Source organism: Schistocerca nitens, chromosome 5 (assembly GCF_023898315.1).
Source record: "Schistocerca nitens isolate TAMUIC-IGC-003100 chromosome 5, iqSchNite1.1, whole genome shotgun sequence".
Lineage (NCBI taxonomy): Eukaryota > Metazoa > Arthropoda > Insecta > Orthoptera > Acrididae > Schistocerca > Schistocerca nitens.
The window spans coordinates 6,073,390-6,095,185 of NC_064618.1; positions in this window are offsets into that span (position 1 = coordinate 6,073,390).

Consider the following 21,796-nt stretch of genomic DNA (forward strand, 5'->3'; position numbering starts at 1 on the left):
GAATGTAAAACTAGTGACACAGGAAACGCTCAAAACATAGACAGTAGGAAGACTCAGTCTTCCTGTACTTATGTCGGCATTGTGTCTCTTATATTTAATTCCGATGCAATTTCTGTGTTTCATCGTGAATGGGAAGGTACAAGGGATACAGGAAACCTGCAGAGGTGCATCAGAATGTAAAACTGGTGACACAGGAAACGCCAAAACATAGACTGTAGGAAGAGTCAGTCTTCCTGTACTTAAGTCAGCATTGTGTCTCTTATATATAATTCCGATGCAATTTCTGTGTCTCATCGTCAATGGGAAGGTCCAAGGGATATAGTAAACTTGCAGACTTGCATCGGAATGTAAAACTAGTGACACAGGAAACGCTCAAAACATAGACTGTAGGAAGACTCAGTCTTCCTGTACTTAAGTCGGCATTGTGTCTCTTATATTTAATTCCGATGCAATTTCTGTGTTTCATCGTCAATGGGAAGGTAAAAGGGATATAGTAAACCTGCAGAGGTGCATCGGAATGTAAAACTGGTGACCCAGGAAACGATCAAAACATAGACAGTAGGAAGACTCAGTCTTCCTGTACTTAAGTCGGCATTGTGTCTCTTATATTTATTTCCGAAGAAATTTCTGTGTTTCACCGTGAATGGGAAGGTCCAAGGGATATAGTAAACCTGCAGAGGAGCATCGGAAAGTAAAACTGATGACACAGGAATCGTTCAAACATAGACAGTAGGAAGACTTAGTCTTCGTGTACTTAAGTCGGCAATTTGTCTCTTATATTTAATTCCGATGCAATTTCTGTGTTTCATCGTCAATGGGAAGGTCCAAGGAATACAGTAAACCTGCAGAGGCGCATCGGAATGTAAAACTGGTGACACAGGAAACGCTCAAAACATAGACAGTAGGAAGACTCAGTCTTCCTATACTTAAGTCGGCATTGTGTCTCTTATATTTATTTCCGATGAAATTTCTGTGTTTCATCGTGAATGGGATGATCCAAGGGATATAGTAAACCTGCAGAGGTGCATCGGAAAGTAAAACTGATGACACAGGAAACGCTCAAAACAAAGACAGTAGGAAGACTTAGTCTTCCTGTACTTAAGTCGGCATTGTGTCTCTTATATTTAATTCCGATGCAATTTCTGTGTTTCATCGTCACTGTGAAGGTCCAAGGGATACAGTAAACCTGTAGAGGTGCATCGGAAAATAAAACTGGTGACACAGGAAACGCTCAAAGTATAGACAGCAGGAAGACTCAGCCTTCCTGTACTTAAGTCGGCATTGTGTCTCTTATATTTAATTCCGATGAAATTTCTGTGTTTCATCGTGAATGGGAAGGTACAAGGGATACAGTAAACCTGCAGAGGTGCATCAGAATGTAAAACTGGTGACACAGGAAACGCTCAAAACATAGACAGTAGGAAGACTCAGTCTTCCTGTACTTAAGTCGGCATTGTGTCTCTTATATTTATTTCCGATGAAATTTCTGTGTTTCACCGTGAATGGGAAGGTCCAAGGGATATAGTAAACCTGCAGAGGTGCATCAGAAAGTAAAACTGATGACACAGGAATCGTTCAAACATAGACAGTAGGAAGACTTAGTCTTCCTGTACTTAAGTCGGCATTGTGTCTCTTATATTTAATTCCGATGCAATTTCTGTGTTTCATCGTCAATGGGAAGGTCCAAGGAATACAGTAAACCTGCAGAGGTGCATCGGAATGTAAAACTGGTGACACAGGAAACGCTCAAAACATAGACAGTAGGAAGACTCTGTCTTCCTGTACTTAAGTCGGCATTGTGTCTCTTATATTTAATTCCGATGCAATTTCTGTGTTTCATCGTCAATGGGAAGGTCCAAGGGATACAGCAAACCTGCCGAGGTGCATCGGAATGTAAAGATGGTGACCCAGGAAACGATCAAAACATAGACAGTAGGAAGACTCAGTCTTCCTGTACTTAAGTCGGCATTGTGTCTCTTATTTTTATTTCCGATGAAATTTCTGTGTTTCACCGTGAATGGGAAGGTCCAAGGGATATAGTAAACCTGCAGAGGTGCATCGGAAAGTAAAACTGATGACACAGGAATCGTTCAAACATAGACAGTAGGAAGACTTAGTCTTCCTGTACTTAAGTCGGCATTGTGTCTCTTATATTTAATTCCGATGCAATTTCTGTGTTTCATCGTCAATGGTAAGGTCCAAGGAATACAGTAAACCTGCAGAGGTGCATCGGAATGTAAAACTGGTGACACAGGAAACGCTCAAAACATAGACAGTAGGAAGACTCTGTCTTCCTGTACTTAAGTCGGCATTGTGTCCCTTATCTTTAACTCGAATGCAATTTCTGTGTTTCATCGTCATTGGGAAGGTCCAATGGATACAGTAAACCTGCAGAGGTGCATCAGAATGTAAAACTGGTAACACAGGAAACGCTCAAAACATAGACAGTAGGAAGACTCAGTCTTCCTGTACTTAAGTCGACATTGTGTCTCTTATATTTAATTCCGATGCGATTTCTGTGTTTCATCGACAGTGGGAAGGTCCAAGGGATATAGTAAACCGGCAGAGGTGCATCGGAAGGTAAATCTGGTGACACAGGAAACGCTCAAAACATTGACCGTACGAAGACTGTTTTCTTGTACTTAAGTCGGCATTGTGTCTCTTATATTTAATTTCGATGCAATTTCTGTGTTTCATCGTCAATTGTAAGGTCCAAGGGATACAGGAAACCTGCAGAGGTGCATCGGAATGTAAAACTGGTGACCCAGGAAACGCTCAAAACATAGACAGTCGGAAGACTCAGTCTTCCTGTACTAAAGTCGGCATTGTGTCTCTTATATTTTTTTCCGATGAAATTTCTGTGTTTCATCGTGAATGGGAAGGTCCAAGGGATATAGTAAACATGCAGAGGTGCATCGGAAAGTAAACTGATGACACAGGAAAAGCTCAAAACATAGACAGTAGGAAGACTTAGTCTTCCTGTACTTTAGTCGGCATTGTGTCTCTTATATTTAAATCCGATGTAATTTCTGTTTTTCATCGTCAATGGGAAGGTCCAAGGGATACAGTAAACCTGCAGACGTGCATCGGAATGTAAAACTGATGACACAGGAATGCTCAAAACATATACAGTAGGAAGACTCAGTCTTCCTGTACTTAAGTCGGCATTGTGTCTCTTATATTTAATTCCGATATGATTTCTGTGTTTCATCGACAATGGGAAGGGGCAAGGGATACAGTAAACCGGCATAGGTGCATCGGAATGTAAAACTGGCGACACAAGAAACGCTCAAAACATAGACCGTAAGAAGACTCAGTTTTCTTGTACTTAAGTCGGCGATGTGTCTCTTATATTTAAATTCCGATGCAATTTCTGTGTTTCATCGTCACTGTGAAGGTCCAAGGGATACAGTAAACCTGTAGAGATGCATCGGAATGTAAAACTGGTGACACAGGAAACGCTCAAAAGATAGACAGTAGGAAGACTCAGTCTCGCTGTACTTAAGTCGGCATTGTGTCTCTTATATTTATTTCCGATGAAATTTCTGTGTTTCATCGTGAATGGGAAGGTCCAAGGGATATAGTAAACCTGTAGAGGTGCATCGGAAAATAAAACTGGTGACACAGGAAACGCTCAAATTGTAGACAGTAGGAAGACTCAGTCTTCCTGTACTTAAGTCGGCATTGTGTCTCTTATATTTAATTCCGATGCAATTTCTGTGTATCATCGTCAATGGGAAGGTACAAGGGATACAGTAAACCGGCAGAGGTTCATCAGAATGTAAAACTGGTGACACAGGAAACGCTCAAAACATAGACTGTAGGAAGACTCAGTCTTCCTGTACTTAAGTCGGCATTGTGTCTCTTATATTTAATTCCGATGCAATTTCTGTGTTTCATCGTCAATGGGAAGGTCCAAGGTATACAGTAAACATGCAGAGGTGCATCGGAATGTAAAACTGGTGACCCAGGAAACGATCAAAACATAGACAGTAGGAAGACTCAGTCTTCCTGTACTTAAGTCGGCATTGTGTCTCTTATATTTAATTCCGATGCAATTTCTGTGTTTCATCGTCAATGGGAAGGTCCAAGGAATACATTAAACCTGCAGACGTGCATCGGAATGTAAAACTGATGACACAGGAATGCTCAAAACATAGACTGTAGGAAGACTCAGTTTTCCTGTACTTAAGTCGGCATTGTGTCTCTTATATTTAATTCCGATGCAATTTCTGTGTTTCATCGTCAAATGGGAAGGTCCAAGGGATACAGTAAACCTGCAGAGGAGCATCGGAATGTAAAACTAGTGACACAGGAAAAGCTCAAACATAGACAGTAGGGAGACTCAGTCTTCCTGTACTTAAGTCGGCATTGTGTCTCTTGTATTTAATTCCGATGCAATTTCTGTGTTTCATCGTCAATGGGAAGGTCCAAGGGATACAGTAAACCTGCAGAGGTGCATCGGAATGTAAAACTGGTGACACAGGAAACGCTCAAATCATAGACAGTGGGAAGACTCAGTCTTCCTATACTTAAGTCGCCTTGTGTCTCTTATATTTATTTCCGATGAAATTTCTGTGTTTCATCGTGAATCGGAAGGTCCAAGGGATATAGTAAACCTTCAGAGGGGCATCGGAAAGTAACACTGATGACACAGGAAACGCTCAAAACAGAGACAGTAGGAAGACTTAGCCTTCCTGTACTTAAGTCGGCATTGTGTCTCTTATATTTAATTCCGATACAATTCCTCTGTGTTTCATCGTCACTGTGAAGGTCCAAGAGATACAGTAAACCTGTAGAGGTGCATCGGAAAATAAAACTGGTGACACAGGAAACGCTCAAATTGTAGACAGTAGGAAGACTCAGTCTTCCTGTACTTAAGTCGGCATTGTGTCTCTTATATTTAATTCCGATGCAATTTCTGTGTTTCATACTCAATGGGAAGGTACAAGGGATACAGTAAACCTGCAGAGGTTCATCAGAATGTAAAACTGGTGACACAGGAATCGTTCAAAGCATAGACGGTAGGAAGACTTAGTCTTCCTGTACTTAAGTCGGCATTGTGTCTCTTATATTTAATTCCGATGCAATTTCTGTGTTTCATCGTCAATGGGAAGGTCCAAGGGATATAGTTTATCTGCATAGGAGCATCGGAAAGTAAAACTGATGACACAGGAATCGTTCAAAGCATAGACGGTAGGAAGACTTAGTCTTCCTGTGTTTAAGTCGGCATTGTGTCTCTTATATTTAATTCCGATGCAATTTCTGTGTTTCATCGTCAATGGGAAGGTCCAAGGGATATAGTAAACCGGCAGAGGTGCATTGGAAGGTAAAACTGGTGACACAGGAAACGCTCAAAACATTGACCGTACGAAGACTGTTTTCTTGTACTTAAGTCGGCATTGTGTCTCTTATATTTCATTTCGATGCAATTTCTGTATTTCATCGTCAATGGGAAGGTCCAAGGGATACAGGAAACCTGCAGAGGTGCATCGAAATGTAAAACTGGTGACTCAGGAAACGCTCAAAACGTAGACAGTTGGAAGACTCAGTCTTCCTGTACTAAAGTCGGCATTGTGTCTCTTATATTTAAATCCGATGCAATTTCTGTTTTTCATCGTCAATGGGAAGGTCCAAGGGATACAGTAAACCTGCAGACGTGCATCGGAATGTAAAACTGATGACACAGGAATGCTCAAAACATAGACTGTAGGAAGACTCAGTCTTCCTGTACTTAAGTCGGCATTGTGTCTCTTATATTAAATTCCGATGCAATTTCTGTGTTTCATCGTCACTGTGAAGGTCCAAGGGATACAGTAAACCTGTAGAGATGCATCGGAATGCAAAACTGGTGACACAGGAAACGCTCAAATTATAGACAGTAGGAAGACTCAGTCTTCCTGTACTTAAGTCGGCATTGTGTCTCTTATATTTAATTCCGATACAATTTCTCTGTGTTTCATCGTCACGGTGAAGGTCCAAGAGATACAGTAAACCTGTAGAGGTGCATCGGAAAATAAAACTGGTGACACAGGAAACGCTCAAATTGTAGACAGTAGGAAGACTCAGTCTTCCTGTACTTAAGTCGGCATTGTGTCTCTTATATTTAATTCCGATGCAATTTCTGTGTTTCATAGTCAATGGGAAGGTACAAGGGATACAGTAAACCTGCAGAGGTTCATCAGAATGTAAAACTGGTGACACAGGAATCGTTCAAAGCATAGACGGTAGGAAGACTTAGTCTTCCTGTACTTAAGTCGGCATTGTGTCTCTTATATTTAATTCCGATGCAATTTCTGTGTTTCATCGTCAATGGGAAGGTCCAAGGGATATAGTTTATCTGCAGAGGAGCACCGGAAAGTAAAACTGATGACACAGGAATCGTTCAAAGCATAGACGGTAGGAAGACTTAGTCTTCCTGTACTTAAGTCGGCATTGTGTCTCTTATATTTAATTCCGATGCAAATTCTGTGTTTCATCGTCAATGGGAAGGTCCAAGGGATATAGTAAACCGGCAGAGGTGCATTGGAAGGTAAAACTGGTGACACAGGAAACGCTCAAAACATTGACCGTACGAAGACTGTTTTCTTGTACTTAAGTCGGCATTGTGTCTCTAATATTTCATTTCGATGCAATTTCTGTGTTTCATCGTCAATGGGAAGGTCCAAGGGATACAGGAAACCTGCAGAGGTGCATCGAAATGTAAAACTGGTGACTCAGGAAACGCTCAAAACATAGACAGTAGGAAGACTCAGTCTTCCTGTACTAAAGTCGGCATTGTGTCTCTTATATTTTTTTCCGATGAAATTTCTGTGTTTCATCGTGAATGGGAAGGTCCAAGGGATATAGTAAACCTCCAGAGGTGCATCGGAAAGTAAAACTGATGACACAGGAAAAGTTCAAAACATAGACAGTAGGAAGACTTAGTCTTCCTGTACTTAAGTCGGCATTGTGTCTCTTATATTTCAATCCGATGCAATTTCGGTTTTTCATCGTCAATGGGAAGGTCCAAGGGATACAGTAAACCTGCAGACGTGCATCGGAATGTAAAACTGATGACACAGGAATGCTCAAAACATAGACTGTAGGAAGACTCAGTCTTCCTGTACTTAAGTCGGCATTGTGTCTCTTATATTAAATTCCGATGCAATTTCTGTGTTTCATCGTCACTGTGAAGGTCCAAGGGATACAGTAAACCTGTAGAGATGCATCGGAATGCAAAACTGGTGACACAGGAAACGCTCAAATTATAGACAGTAGGAAGACTCAGTCTTCCTGTACTTAAGTCGGCATTGTGTCTCTTACATTTATTTCCGATGAAATTTCTGTGTTTCATCGTGAATTGGAAGGTCCAAGGGATATAGTAAACCTGCAGAGGTGCATCGGAAAGTTAAACTGATGACACAGGAAACGCTCAAAACATAGACAGTAGGAAGACTCAGTCTTCTTGTACTTAAGTCGGCATTGTGTCTCTTATATTTCATTTCGATGCAATTTCTGTGTTTCATCGTCAATGGGAAGGTCCAAGGGATACAGGAAACCTGCAGAGGTGCATCGGAATGTAAAACTGGTGACTCAGGAAACGCTCAAAACATAGACAGTAGGAAGACTCAGTCTTCCTGTACTAAAGTCGGCATTGTGTCTCTTATATTTTTTTCCGATGAAATTTCTGTGTTTCATCGTGAATGGGAAGGTCCAAGTGATATAGTAAACCTGCAGAGGTGCATCGGAATGTAAAACTGGTGACACAGGAAACGCTCAAACATAGACAGTAGGAAGACTCAGTCTTCCTGTACTTAAGTCGGCATTGTGTCTCTTATATTTAATTCCGATGCGACTTCTGTGTTTCATCGACAATGGGAAGGTCCAAGGGATATAGTAAACCGGCAGAGGTGCATTGGAAGGTAAAACTGGTGACACAGGAAACGCTCAAAACATTGACCGTACGAAGACTGTTTTCTTGTACTTAAGTCTGCATTGTGTCTCTTACATTTCATTTCGATGCAATTTCTGTGTTTCATCGTCAATGGGAAGGTCCGAGGGATACAGGAAACCTGCAGAGGTGAATCGGAATGTAAAACTGGCGACACAGGAAACGCTCAAAACATAGACCGTAAGAAGACTCAGTTTTCTTGTACTTAAGTCGGCATTGTGGCTCTTATATTTAATTCCGATGCAATTTCTGTGTTTCGTCGTCAATGGGAAGGTCCAAGGGATACAGTAAACCTGCAGAGGAGCATCGGAATGTAAAACTAGTGACACAGGAAAAGCTCAAAACATAGACAGTAGGGAGACTCAGTCTTCCTATACTTAAGTCGGCTTGTGTCTCGTATATTTATTTCCGATGAAATTTCTGTGTTTCATCGTGAATCGGAAGGTCCAAGGGATATAGTAAACCTGCAGAGGGTCATCGGAGAGTAACACTGATGACACAGGAAACGCTCAAAACAAAGACAGTAGGAAGACTTAGTCTTCCTGTACTTAAGTCGGCATTGTGTCTCTTATATTTAATTCCGATACAATTTTTCTGTGTTTCATCGTCACTGTGAAGGTCCAAGAGATACAGTGAACCTGTAGAGGTGCATCGGAAAATAAAACTGGTGACACAGGAAACGCTCAAATTGTAGACAGTAGGAAGACTCAGTCTTCCTGTACTTAAGTCGGCATTGTGTCTCTTATATTTAATTCCGATGCAATTTCTGTGTTTCATCGTCAATGGGAAGGTACAAGTGATACAGTAAACCTGCAGAGGTTCATCAGAATGTAAAACTGGTGACACAGGAAACGCTCAAAACATAGACTGTAGGAAGACTCAGTCTTCCTGTACTTAAGTCGGCATTGTGTCTCTTATATTTAATTCCGATGCAATTTCTGTGTTTCATCGTCAATGGGAAGGTCCAAGGGATACAGTAAACATGCAGAGGTGCATCGGAATGTAAAACTGGTGACCCAGGAAACGATCAAAACATAGACAGTAGGAAGACTCAGTCTTCCTGTACTTAAGTCGGCATTGTGTCTCTTATATTTATTTCCGATGCAATTTCTGTGTTTCATCGTCAATGGGAAGGTCCAAGGGATTTAGTTTACCTGCAGAGGAGCATCGGAAAGTAAAACTGATGACACAGGAATCGTTCAAAGCATAGACGGTAGGAAGACTTAGTCTTCCTGTACTTAAGTCGGCATTGTGTCTCTTATATTTAATTCCGATGCAATTTCTGTGTTTCATCGTCAATGGGAAGGTCCAAGGAATACAGTAAACCTGCAGAGATGCATCGGAATGTAAAACTGGTGACACAGGAAACGCTCAAAACATAGACAGTAGGAAGACTCAGTCTTCCTGTACTTAAATCGGCATTGTGTCTCTTATATTTAATTCCGATGCGATTTCTGTGTTTCATCGACAATGGGAAGGTCCAAGGGATATAGTAAACCGGCAGAGGTGCATTGGAAGGTAAAACTGGTGACACAGGAAACGCTCAAAATATTGACCGTACGAAGACTGTTTTCTTGTACTTAAGTCGGCATTGTGTCTCTTATATTTCATTTCGATGCAATTTCTGTGTTTCATCGCCAATGGGAAGGTCCAAGGGATACAGGAAACCTGCAGAGGTGCATCGGAATGTAAAACTGGTGACTCAGGAAACGCTCAAAACATAGACAGTAGGAAGACTCAGTCTTCCTGTACTAAAGTCGGCATTGTGTCTCTTATATTTTTTTCCGATGAAATATCTGTGTTTCATCGTGAATGGGAAGGACCAAGGGATATAGTAAACCTGCAGAGGTGCATCGGAAAGTAAAACTGATGACACAGGAAAAGTTCAAAACATAGACAGTAGGAAGACTTAGTCTTCCTGTACTTAAGTCGGCATTGTGTCTCTTATATTTAATTCCGATACAATTTTTCTGTGTTTCATCGTCACTGTGAAGGTCCAAGAGATACAGTAAACCTGTAGAGGTGCATCGGAAAATAAAACTGGTGACACAGGAAACGCTCAAATTGTAGACAGTAGGAAGACTCAGTCTTCCTGTACTTAAGTCGGCATTGTGTCTCTTATATTTAATTCCGATGCAATTTCTGTGTTTCATGGTCAATGGGAAGGTACAAGGGATACATTAAACCTGCAGATGTTCATCAGAATGTAAAACTGGTGACACAGGAAACGCTCAAAACATAGACTGTAGGAAGACTCAGTCTTCCTGTACTTAAGTCGGCATTGTGTCTCTTATATTTAATTCCGATGCAATTTCTGTGTTTCATCGTCAATGGGAAGGTCCAAGGGATACAGTAAACATGCAGAGGTGCATCGGAATGTAAAACTGGTGACCCAGGAAACGATCTAAACATAGACAGTAGGAAGACTCAGTCTTCCTGTACTTAAGTCGGCATTGTGTCTCTTATATTTATTTCCGATGCAATTTCTGTGTTTCATCGTCAATGGGAAGGTCCAAGGGATATAGTTTACCTGCAGAGGAGCATCGGAAAGTAAAACTGATGACACAGGAATCGTTCAAAGCATAGACGGTAGGAAGACTTAGTCTTCCTGTACTTAAGTCGGCATTGTGTCTCTTATATTTAATTCCGATGCAATTTCTGTGTTTCATCGTCAATGGGAAGGTCCAAGGAATACAGTAAACCTGCAGAGATGCATCGGAATGTAAAACTGGTGACACAGGAAACGCTCAAAACATAGACAGTAGGAAGACTCAGTCTTCCTGTACTTAAGTCGGCATTGTGTCTCTTATATTTAATTCCGATGCGATTTCTGTGTTTCATCGACAATGGGAAGGTCCAAGGGATATAGTAAACCGGCAGAGGTGCATTGGAAGTTAAAACTGGTGACACAGGAAACGCTCAAAATATTGACCGTACGAAGACTGTTTTCTTGTACTTAAGTCGGCATTGTGTCTCTTATATTTCATTTCGATGCAATTTCTGTGTTTCATCGCCAATGGGAAGGTCCAAGGGATACAGGAAACCTGCAGAGGTGCATCGGAATGTAAAACTGGTGACTCAGGAAACGCTCAAAACATAGACAGTAGTAAGACTCAGTCTTCCTGTACTAAAGTCGGCATTGTGTCTCTTATATTTTTTTCCGATGAAATTTCTGTGTTTCATCGTGAATGGGAAGGACCAAGGGATATAGTAAACCTGCAGAGGTGCATCGGAAAGTAAAACTGATGACACAGGAAAAGTTCAAAACATAGACAGTAGGAAGACTTAGTCTTCCTGTACTTAAGTCAGCATTGTGTCTCTTATATTTAAATCCGATGCAATTTCTGTTTTTCATCGTCAATGGGAAGGTCCAAGGGATACAGTAAACCTGCAGACGTGCATCGGAATGTAAAACTGATGACACAGGAATGCTCAAAACATAGACTGTAGGAAGACTCAGTCTTCCTGTACTTAAGTCGGCATTGTGTCTCTTATATTTAATTCCGATGCAATTTCTGTGTTTCATCGTCACTGTGAAGGTCCAAGGGATACAGTAAACCTGTAGAGATGCATCGGAATGCAAATTTGGTGACACAGGAAACGCTCAAATTATAGACAGTAGGAAGACTCAGTCTTCCTGTGCTTCAGTAGGCATTGTGTCTCTTAAATCTAACTCCGATGCAATTTGTGTGTTTCATTGTCACTGTGAAGGTCCAAGGGATACAGTAGACCTGCAGAGGTGCATCGGAATGTAAAACTGGTGACACAGGAAACGCTCAAAACATAGACAGTAGGAAGACTCAGTCTTGCTGTACTTAAGTCGGCATTGTGTCTCTTACATTTATTTCCGATGAAATTTCTGTGTTTCATCGTGAATGGGAAGGTCCAAGGGATATAGTAAACCTGCAGAGGTGCATCGGAAAGTTAAACTGATGACACAGGAAACGCTCAAAACATAGACAGTAGGAAGACTCAGTCTTCTTGTACTTAAGTCGGCATTGTGTCTCTTATATTTCATTTCGATGCAATTTCTGTGTTTCATCGTCAATGGGAAGGTCCAAGGGATACAGGAAACCTGCAGAGGTGCATCGGAATGTAAAACTGGTGACTCAGGAAACGCTCAAAACATAGACAGTAGGAAGACTCAGTCTTCCTGTACTAAAGTCGGCATTGTGTCTCTTATATTTTTTTCCGATGAAATTTCTGTGTTTCATCGTGAATGGGAAGGTCCAAGGGATATAGTAAACCTGCAGAGGTGCATCGGAATGTAAAACTGGTGACACAGGAAACGCTCAAAACATAGACATTAGGAAGACTCAGTCTTCCTGTACTTAAGTCGGCATTGTGTCTCTTATATTTAATTCCGATGCGATTTCTGTGTTTCATCGACAATGGGAAGGTCCAAGGGATATAGTAAACCGGCAGAGGTGCATTGGAAGGTAAAACTGGTGACACAGGAAACGCTCAAAACATGGACTGTACGAAGACTGTTTTCTTGTACTTAAGTCGGCATTGTGTCTCTTATATTTCATTTCGACGCAATTTCTGTGTTTCATCGTCAATGGGAAGGTCCAAGGGATACAGGAAACCTGCAAATGTGCATCGGAATGTAAAACTGGTGACTCAGGAAACGCTCAAAACATAGACAGTAGGAAGACTCAGTCTTCCTGTACTAAAGTCGGCATTGTGTCTCTTATATTTTTTTCCGATGAAATTTCTGTGTTTCATCGTGAATGGGAAGGTCCAAGGGATATAGTAAACCTGCAGAGGTGCATCGGAAAGTAAAACTGTTGACACAGGAAAAGCTCAAAACATAGACAGTAGGAAGACTTAGTCTTCCTGTACTTAAGTCGGCATTGTGTCTCTTATATTTAAATCCGATGCAATTTCTGTTTTTCATCGTCAATGGGAAGGTCCAAGGGATACAGTAAACCTGCAGACGTGCATTGGAATGTAAAACTGATGACACAGGAATGCTCAAAACATAGACAGTAGGAAGACTCAGTCTTCCTGTACTTAAGTCGCCATTGTGTTTCTTATATTTAATTCCGAGAAGATTTCTGTGTTTCATCGACAATGGGAAGGGGCAAGGGATACAGAAACCGGCATAGGTGCATCGGAATGTAAAACTGGCGACACAGGAAACACTCAAAACATAGACCGTAAGAAGACTCAGTTTTCTTGTACTTAAGTCGGCGATGTGTCTCTTATATTTAAATTCCGATGCAATTTCTGTGTTTCATCCTCACTGTGAAGGTGCAAGGGATACAGTAAACCTGTAGAGATGCATCGGAATGCAAAACAGGTGACACAGGAAACGCTCAAATTATAGACAGTAGGAAGACTCAGTCTTCCTGTGCTTAAGTAGGCATTGTGTCTCTTAAATCTAACTCCGATGCAATTTCTGTGTTTCATCGTCACTGTGAAGGTCCAAGGGATACAGTAAACCTGCAGAGGTGCATCAGAAAGAAAAATTGGTGACGCAGGAAGCGCTCAAAACATAGACAGTAGGTAGACTCAGTCTTGCTGTACTTAAGTCGGCATTGTGTCTCTTATATTTAATTCCGACGCAATTTCTGTGTTTCATCGTCAATGGGAAGGTCCAAGGGATACAGTAAACCTGCAGAGGTGCATCAGAATGTAAAACTGGTGACACAGGAAACGCTCAAAACATAGACAGTAGGAAGACTCAGTCTTCCTGTACTTAAGTCGGCAATGTGTCTCTAATATTTAATTCCGATGCAATGTCTGTGTTTCATCGTCAATGGGAAGGTCCAAGGGATACAGTAAACCTGCAGAGGTGCATCGGAATGTAAAACTGGTGACCCAGGAAACGATCAAAACATAGACAGTAGGAAGACTCAGTCTTCCTGTACTTAGGCCGGCATTGTGTCTCTTATATTTATTTCCGATGAAATTTCTGTGTTTCATCGTGAATGGGAAGGTACAAGGGATATAGTAAACCTGCAGAGGTGCATCGGAAAGTAAAACTGATGACACAGGAATCGTTCAAAACATATACAGTAGGAAGACTTAGTCTTCCTGTACTTAAGTCGGCATTGTGTCTCTTATATTTAATTCCGATGCAATTTCTGTGTTTCATCGTCAATGGGAAGGTCCGAGGAATACAGTAAACCTGCAGAGGTGCATCGGAATGTAAAACTGGTGACACAGGAAACGCTCAAAACATTGACAGTACTAAGACTCAGTCTTCCTGTACTTAAGTCGGCATTGTGTCTCTTATATTTAATTCCAATGCAATTTCTGTGTTTCATCGTGAATGGGAAGGTCCAAGGGATATAGTAAACCTGCAGAGGTGCGTCAGAATGTAAAACTGGTGACACAGGAAACGCTCAAAACATTGACAGTAGGAAGACTCAGTCTTCCTGTACTTAAGTCGGCATCGTGTCTCTTATATTTAATTCCGATGCAATTTCTGTGTTTCAACGTCAATGGGAAGGTCCAAGGGATACAGTAAACCTGCAGAGGTGCAACGGAATGTAAAACTGGTGACACAGGAAACGCTCAAACATAGACAGTAGGAAGACTCAGTCTTGCTGTACTTAAGTCGGCATTGTGTCTCTTATATTTATTTCCGATGAAATTTCTGAGTTTCATCGTGAATGGGAAGGTCCAAGGGAAATAGTAAACCTGCAGAGGTGCATCAGAAACTAAAACTGATGACACAGGAAACGCTCAAAACATAGACAGTAGGAAGACTAAGTCTTCCTGCACTTAAGTCGGCATTGTGTCTCTTATATTTAATTCCAATGCAATTTCTGTGTTTCATCGTCACTGTGAAGGTCCAACGGATACAGTAAACCTGTACAGGTGCATCGGAATGTAAAACTGGTGACACAGGAAACGCTCAAATTATAGACAGTAGGTAGACTCAGTCTTCCTGTACTTAAGTCGGCATTGTGTCTCTTATATTTAATTCCGATGCAATTTCTGTGTTTCATCGTCAATGGGAAGGTCCAAAGGATACAGTAAACCAGCAGAGGTGCGACAGAATGTAAAACTGGTGACACAGGAAACGCTCAAAACATTGACAGTAGGAAGACTCAGTCTTCCTGTACTTAAGTCGGCATTGTGTCTCTTATATTTAATTCCGATTCAATTTCTGTGTTTCATCGTCAATGGGAAGGTCCAAGGGATACAGTAAACCGGCAGAGGTGCATCGGCATGTAAAACTGATGACACAGGAGACGCTCAAAGCATAGACAGTAGGAAGACTCAGTCTTCCTGTACTTAAGTCGGCATTGTGTCTCTTATATTTAATTCCGAAGCATTTTCTGTGTTTCATCGTCAATGGGAAGGTCCAATGGATCCAGTAAACCTGCAGAGGTGGATCGGAATGTAAAACTGGTGACACAGGAAACGCTCAAAATATAGACAGTAGGAAGACTCAGTCTTACTGTACTTAAGTCGGCATTGTGACTCTTATATTTAATTCCGATGCAATTTCTGTGTTTCAATGTCAATGGGAAGGTGCAAGGGATACAGTAAACCTGCAGAGGTGCATCGGAATGTAATACTGGTGACACAGGAAACGCTCAAAACCTAGACAGTAGGAAGACTCTGACTTTCTGTACTTAAGTCGGCATTGTGTCTCTATTATTTAATTCCGATGCAATTTCTGTTTTTCATCGTCAATGGGAAGGTCCAAGGGATACAGTAACCCTGCAGAGGTGCATCGGAATGTAAAACTGGTGACACAGGAAGCGCTCATAACATAGACCCTACGAAGACTCAGGTTTTCTTGTAGTTAAGTCGGCATTGTGTCTTTTATATTTAATTCCGATGCAATTTCTGTGTTTCATCGTCACTGTGAAGGTCCAAGGGATACAGTAAACCTGCAGAGGTGCATCGGAATCTAAAACTGGCGACACAGGATACGCTCAAAACATAGACAGTAGGAAGACTCAGTCTTCCTGTACTTATGTCGGCATTGTGTCTATTATATTTACTTACGATGTAATTTCTGTTTTTCATCGTCAATGGGAAGGTCCAAGGGATACAGGAAACCTGCAGAGGTGCATTGGAATGTAAAACTGGTGACACAGGAAAAGCTCAAATCATTGACCGTAAGAAGACTCAGTTTTCTTGTACTTTAGTCGGCGTTGTAACTCTTATACTTAATTCCGATGTAATTTCTGTGTTTCATCGACAATGGGAAGGTCCAATGGATACAGTAAACCTGCAGAGTCGCATGGGAATGTAAAACATATGACACTGTAAACGCTCAAAACATAGACAGTAGGAAGACTCAATGTTCCTGTACTTAAGTCGGAATTGTGTCTCTTATATTTAATTCCGATGCTATTTCTGTGTTTCATCGTCAATGGGAAGGTCCAATGGATACAGTAAACCTGCATAGGTGCATCGGAATGTAAAATTGGTGACACGGGAAGCGCTCAAATCATAGACCGTAAGAAGACTCAGTTTTCTTGTACTTAAGTCGGCATTGTGTCTCTTATATTTAATTCCGATGCAATTTCTGTGTTTCACCGTCACTGTGAAGATCCAAGGGATACAGTAAACCCGCAGAGGTGCATCAAAATGTAAAACTGATGACACAGGAAATGCTCAAAACGTAGACAGTAGGAAGACTCAGTCTTCGTGTACCGAAGTCGGCATTGTATCTCTTATATTTAATTCCGATGGAATTTCTGTGTATCATCGTCAATGGGAAGGTCCAATGGATACAGTAAACCTGCAGAGGTGCATCGCAATGTAAAACTGGTGACACAGGAAACGCACAAAACATAGACAATAGAAAGACACACTCATCCTGTACTTAAGTCGGCATTGTGTCTCTTATATTTAATTCCGATTCAATTTCTGTGTTTCATCGTCAATGGGAACGTCGAAGGGAGACAGTATACCTGCAGAGGTGCATCAGAAAGTAAAACTGGTGACAAGGGAAACGCTCAAAACATAGACAGTAGGAAGACTCAGTTTTTCTGTACTTATGTCGGCATTGTGTCTCTTATATTTCATTCCGATGCAATTTCTGTGTTTCGTCGTCACTGTGAATGTCCAAGGGACACAGTAAACCTGCAGAGGTGCATCGGAATGTAAAACTGGTGACACAGGAAACGCTCAAAACATAGACAGTAGGAAGACTCAGTCTTCCTGTACTTAATTCATCATTCTGTCTCTTATATTTAATTCCGATGCAATTTCTGTGTTTCATCGTCACTGTGAAGGTCCAAGGGATACAGTAAACGTGCAGAGGTGCATCGGAATGTAAAACTGGTGACACAGGAAACGCTCAAAACATAGACCCTACGAAGACTCAGGTTTTCTTGTAGTTAAGTCGGCATTGTGTCTTTTATATTAAATTCCGATGCAATTTCTGTGTTTCATCGTCACTGTGAAGGTCCAAGGGATACAGTAAACCTGCAGAGGTGCATCGGAATCTAAAACTGGCGACACAGGAAACGCTCAAAACATAGACAGTAGGAAGACTCAGTCTTCCTGTACTTATGTCGGCATTGTGTCTATTATATTTACTTACGATGTAATTTCTGTGTTTCGATGTCAATGGGAAGGTGCAAGGGATACAGTAAACCTGCAGAGGTGCATCGGAATGTAAAACTGGTGACACAGAAAACGCTCAAACACAGACCTTAACAAGACTCAGTTTTCTGCTACTTAAGTCGGCGTTGTGCCTCTTATATTTAATTCCGATGCAATTTCTGTGTGTTTGCCTCAATGGGAAGGTCCAGGGGATACAGTAAACCTGCAGAGGTGCATTGGAATGTAAAACTGGTGACACAGGAAAAGCTCAAATCATAGACCGTAAGAAGACTCAGTTTTCTTGTACTTTAGTCGGCGTTGTAACTCTTATACTTAATTCCGATGTAATTTCTGTGTTTCATCGTCAATGGGAAGGTCCAATGGATACAGTAAACCTGCAGAGTCGCATGGGAATGTAAAACATATGACACTGTAAACGCTCAAAACATAGACAGTAGAAAGACTCAATGTTCCTGTACTTAAGTCGGCATTGTGTCTCTTATATCTAATTCCGATGCAATTTCTGTGTTTCATCGTCAATGGGAAGATCCAAGGCATACAGTAAACCTGCAGAGGTGCATCGGAATGTAAAACTAGTGACACAGGAAACGCGCAAAACATAGACAGTAGGAAGACTCAGCCTTCCTGTTCTTAAGTCGGCATTGTGTCTCTTATATTTAATTCCGATGCTATTTCTGTGTTTCATCGTCAATGGGAAGGTCCAATGGATACAGTAAACCTGCATAGGTGCATCGGAATGTAAAATTGGTGACACAGGAAGCGCTCAAATCATAGACCGTAAGAAGACTCAGTTTTCTTGTACTTAAGTCGGCATTGTGTCTCTTATATTTAATTCCGATGCAATTTCTGTGTTTCACCGTCACTGTGAAGATCCAAGGGATACAGTAAACCTGCAGAGGTGCATCAAAATGTAAAACTGATGACACAGGAAATGCTCAAAACGTACACAGTAGGAAGACTCAGTCTTCCTGTACCGAAGTCGGCATTGTATCTCTTATATTTAATTCCGATGGAATTTCTGTGTATCATCGTCAATGGGAAGGTCCAATGGATACAGTAAACCTGCAGAGGTGCATCGCAATGTAAAACTGGTGACACAGGAAACGCACAAAACATAGACAATAGAAAGACACACTCATCCTGTACTTAAGTCGGCATTGTGTCTCTTATATTTAATTCCGATGCAATTTCTGTGTTTCATCGTCAATGGGAACGTCGAAGGGAAACAGTATACCTGCAGAGGTGCATCAGAAAGTAAAACTGGTGACAAGGGAAAGGCTCAAAACGTAGACAGTAGGTAGACTCAGTCTTTCTGTACTTAAGTCGGCATTGTGTCTCTTATATTTAATTCCGATGCAATTTCTGTGTTTCGTCGTCACTGTGAATGTCCAAGGGACACAGTAAACCTGCAGAGGTGCATCGGATTGTAAAACTGGTGACACAGGAAACGCTCAAAACATAGACAGTAGGAAGACTCAGTCTTCCTGTACTTAATTCATCATTCTGTCTCTTATATTTAATTCCGATGCAATTTCTGTGTTTCATCGTCACTGTGAAGGTCCAAGGGATACAGTAAACGTGCAGAGGTGCATCGGAATGTAAAACTGGTGACACAGGAAACGCTCAAAACATAGACAGTAGGAAGACTCAGTCTTCCTGTACTACAGTCGGCATTGTGTCTCTTATATTTAGTTCCGATGCCATTTCTGTGTTTCATCGCAAATGGGAAGGTCCAAGGGATACAGTAAACCTGCAGAGGTGCATCGGAATGTAAAGCTGGTGATACAGGACACGCTTAAATCATAGATATTAGGAAGGCTCAGTCTTCCTTTACTGAAGTCTTCGTTGTGTCTCTTTTTTTTAATTCCGATGCAATTTCTGTGTTTTATCGTCAATGGGAAGGGCCAATGGATACATTAAACCTGCAGAGGTGCATCGGAATGTAAAACTGGTGACACAGAAAACGCTCAAAACATAGACCGTAAGAAGACTCAGTTTTCTTGTACTTACGTCGGCGTTGTGTCTCTTATATTTATTTCCGATGCAATTTCTGTGTTTCATCGTCAATGGGAAGGTCCAATGGATACAGTAAACCTGCAGAGGTGCATCGGAATGTAATACTGGTGACACAGGAAAGGCTCAAAACTTAGACAGTAGGAAGACTCAGTCTTCCTTTACTTAAATCAGCATGGTGTCTCTTATATTTAATTCCGATACAATTTCTGTGTTTCATCGTCAATGGAAGTTCCAATGGATACAGTAAACCAGCAGAGGAGCAGCGGAATGTAAAACTGGTGACACAGGAAACGCTCAAAACATATACAATAGAAAAACACACTCTTCCTGTACTTAAGTCGACATTGTGTCTCTTCTATTTAATTCCGATGCTATTTCTGTGTTTCATCGTCAATGGGAAGGTCCAATGGATACAGTAAACCTGCAGAGGTGCATCGGAATGTAAAACTAGTGACACAGGAAACGCTCAAAACATCGACAGTAGGAAGTCTCAGCCTTCCTGTTCTTAAGTCGGCATTGTGTCTCTTATATTTAATTCAAATGCAATTTCTGTGTTTCATCGTTACTGTGAATGTCCAAGGGACCCAGTAAACCTGCAGAGGTGCATCGGAATGTAAAACTGATGACACAGGAAATGCTCAAAACGTAGACAGTAGGAAGACTCAGTCTTCCTGTACCGAAGTCGGCATTGTGTCTCTTATATTTAATTCCGATCGAATTTCTGTGTTTCATCGTCAATGGGAAGGTCCAAGGGATACAGTGAACCTGCAGAAGTGCATTGGAATGTAAAACTGGTGACAAAGGAAACGCTCAAATCATACACCGTAAGATGACTCAGTTTTCTTTTACTTAAGTCGGCGTTGTGTCTCTTATATTTAATTCCGATGCAATTTCTATGTTTCATCGTCAATGGGAAGGTCCAATGGATACAGTAAACCTGCAGAGGTGCATCGCAATGTAAAACTGGTGACACAGGAAACGCTCAAAACATAGATAGTAGGAAGACTCAGTCTTTCTGTACTTAAGTCGGCATTGTGTCTCTTATATTTAATTCAAATGCAATTTCTGTGTTTCATCGTCACTGTGAATTTCTAAGGGACACAGTAAACCTGCAGAGGTGCATCGGAATGTAAAACTGGTGACACAGGAAACGCTCAAAACATAGACATTAGGAAGACTCAGTCTTCCCGTACTTAATTCATCATTATGTCTCTTATATTTAATTCCGATGCAATTTCTGTGTTTCATCGTCACTGTGAAGGTCCAAGGGATACAGTAAACGTGCAGAGGTGCATCTGAATGTAAAACTGGTGACACAGGAAACGCTCAAAACATAGACAGTAGGAAGACTCAGTCTTCCTGTACTTCAGTCGGCATTGTGTCTCTTATATTTAATTCCGATGCCATTTCTGTGTTTCATCGCAAATGGGAAGGTCCAAGGGATACAGTAAACCTGCAGAGGAGCATCGGAATGTAAAGCTGGTGATACAGGACACCCTTAAATCATAGATATTAGGAAGGCTCAGTCTTCCTTTACTTAAGTCTTCGTTGTGTCTCTTATATTTAATTCCGATGCAATTTCTGTATTTTATCGTCAATGGGAAGGGCCAATGGATACAGTAAACCTGCAGAGGTGCATCTGGATGTAAATTTGGTGACACAGAAAACGCTCAAAACATAGACCGTAAGAAGACTCAGTTTTCTTGTACTTAAGTCGGCGTTGTGTCTCTTATATTTATTTCCGATGCAATTTCTGTGTTTCATCGTAAATGGGAAGGTCCAATGGATACAGTAAACCTGCAGAGGTGCATCGGAATGTAATACTGGTGACACAGGAAAGGCTCAAAACATAGACAGTAGGAAGACTCAGTCTTCCTTTACTTAAATCAGCATGGTGTCTCTTATATTTAATTCCGATGCAATTTCTGTGTTTCATCGTCAATGGAAGGTCCAATGGATACAGTAAACCAGCAGAGGAGCAGCGGAATGTAAAACTGGTGACACAGGAAACGCTCAAAACATATACAATAGAAAGACACACTCTTCCTGTACTTAAGTCGACATTGTGTCTCTTCTATTTAATTCCGATGCTATTTCTGTGTTTCATCGTCAATGGGAAGGTCCAATGGATACATTCAAACTGCAGAGGTGCATCGGAATGTAAAACTGGTCACACAGGAAACGATCAAAACATAGACAGTAGGAATACTCAGTCTCCCTGTACTTAAGTCGGCATTGTGTCTCTTATATTTCAATCCGATGCAATTTCTGTGTTTCGTCGTCAATGGGAAGGTGCAAGGG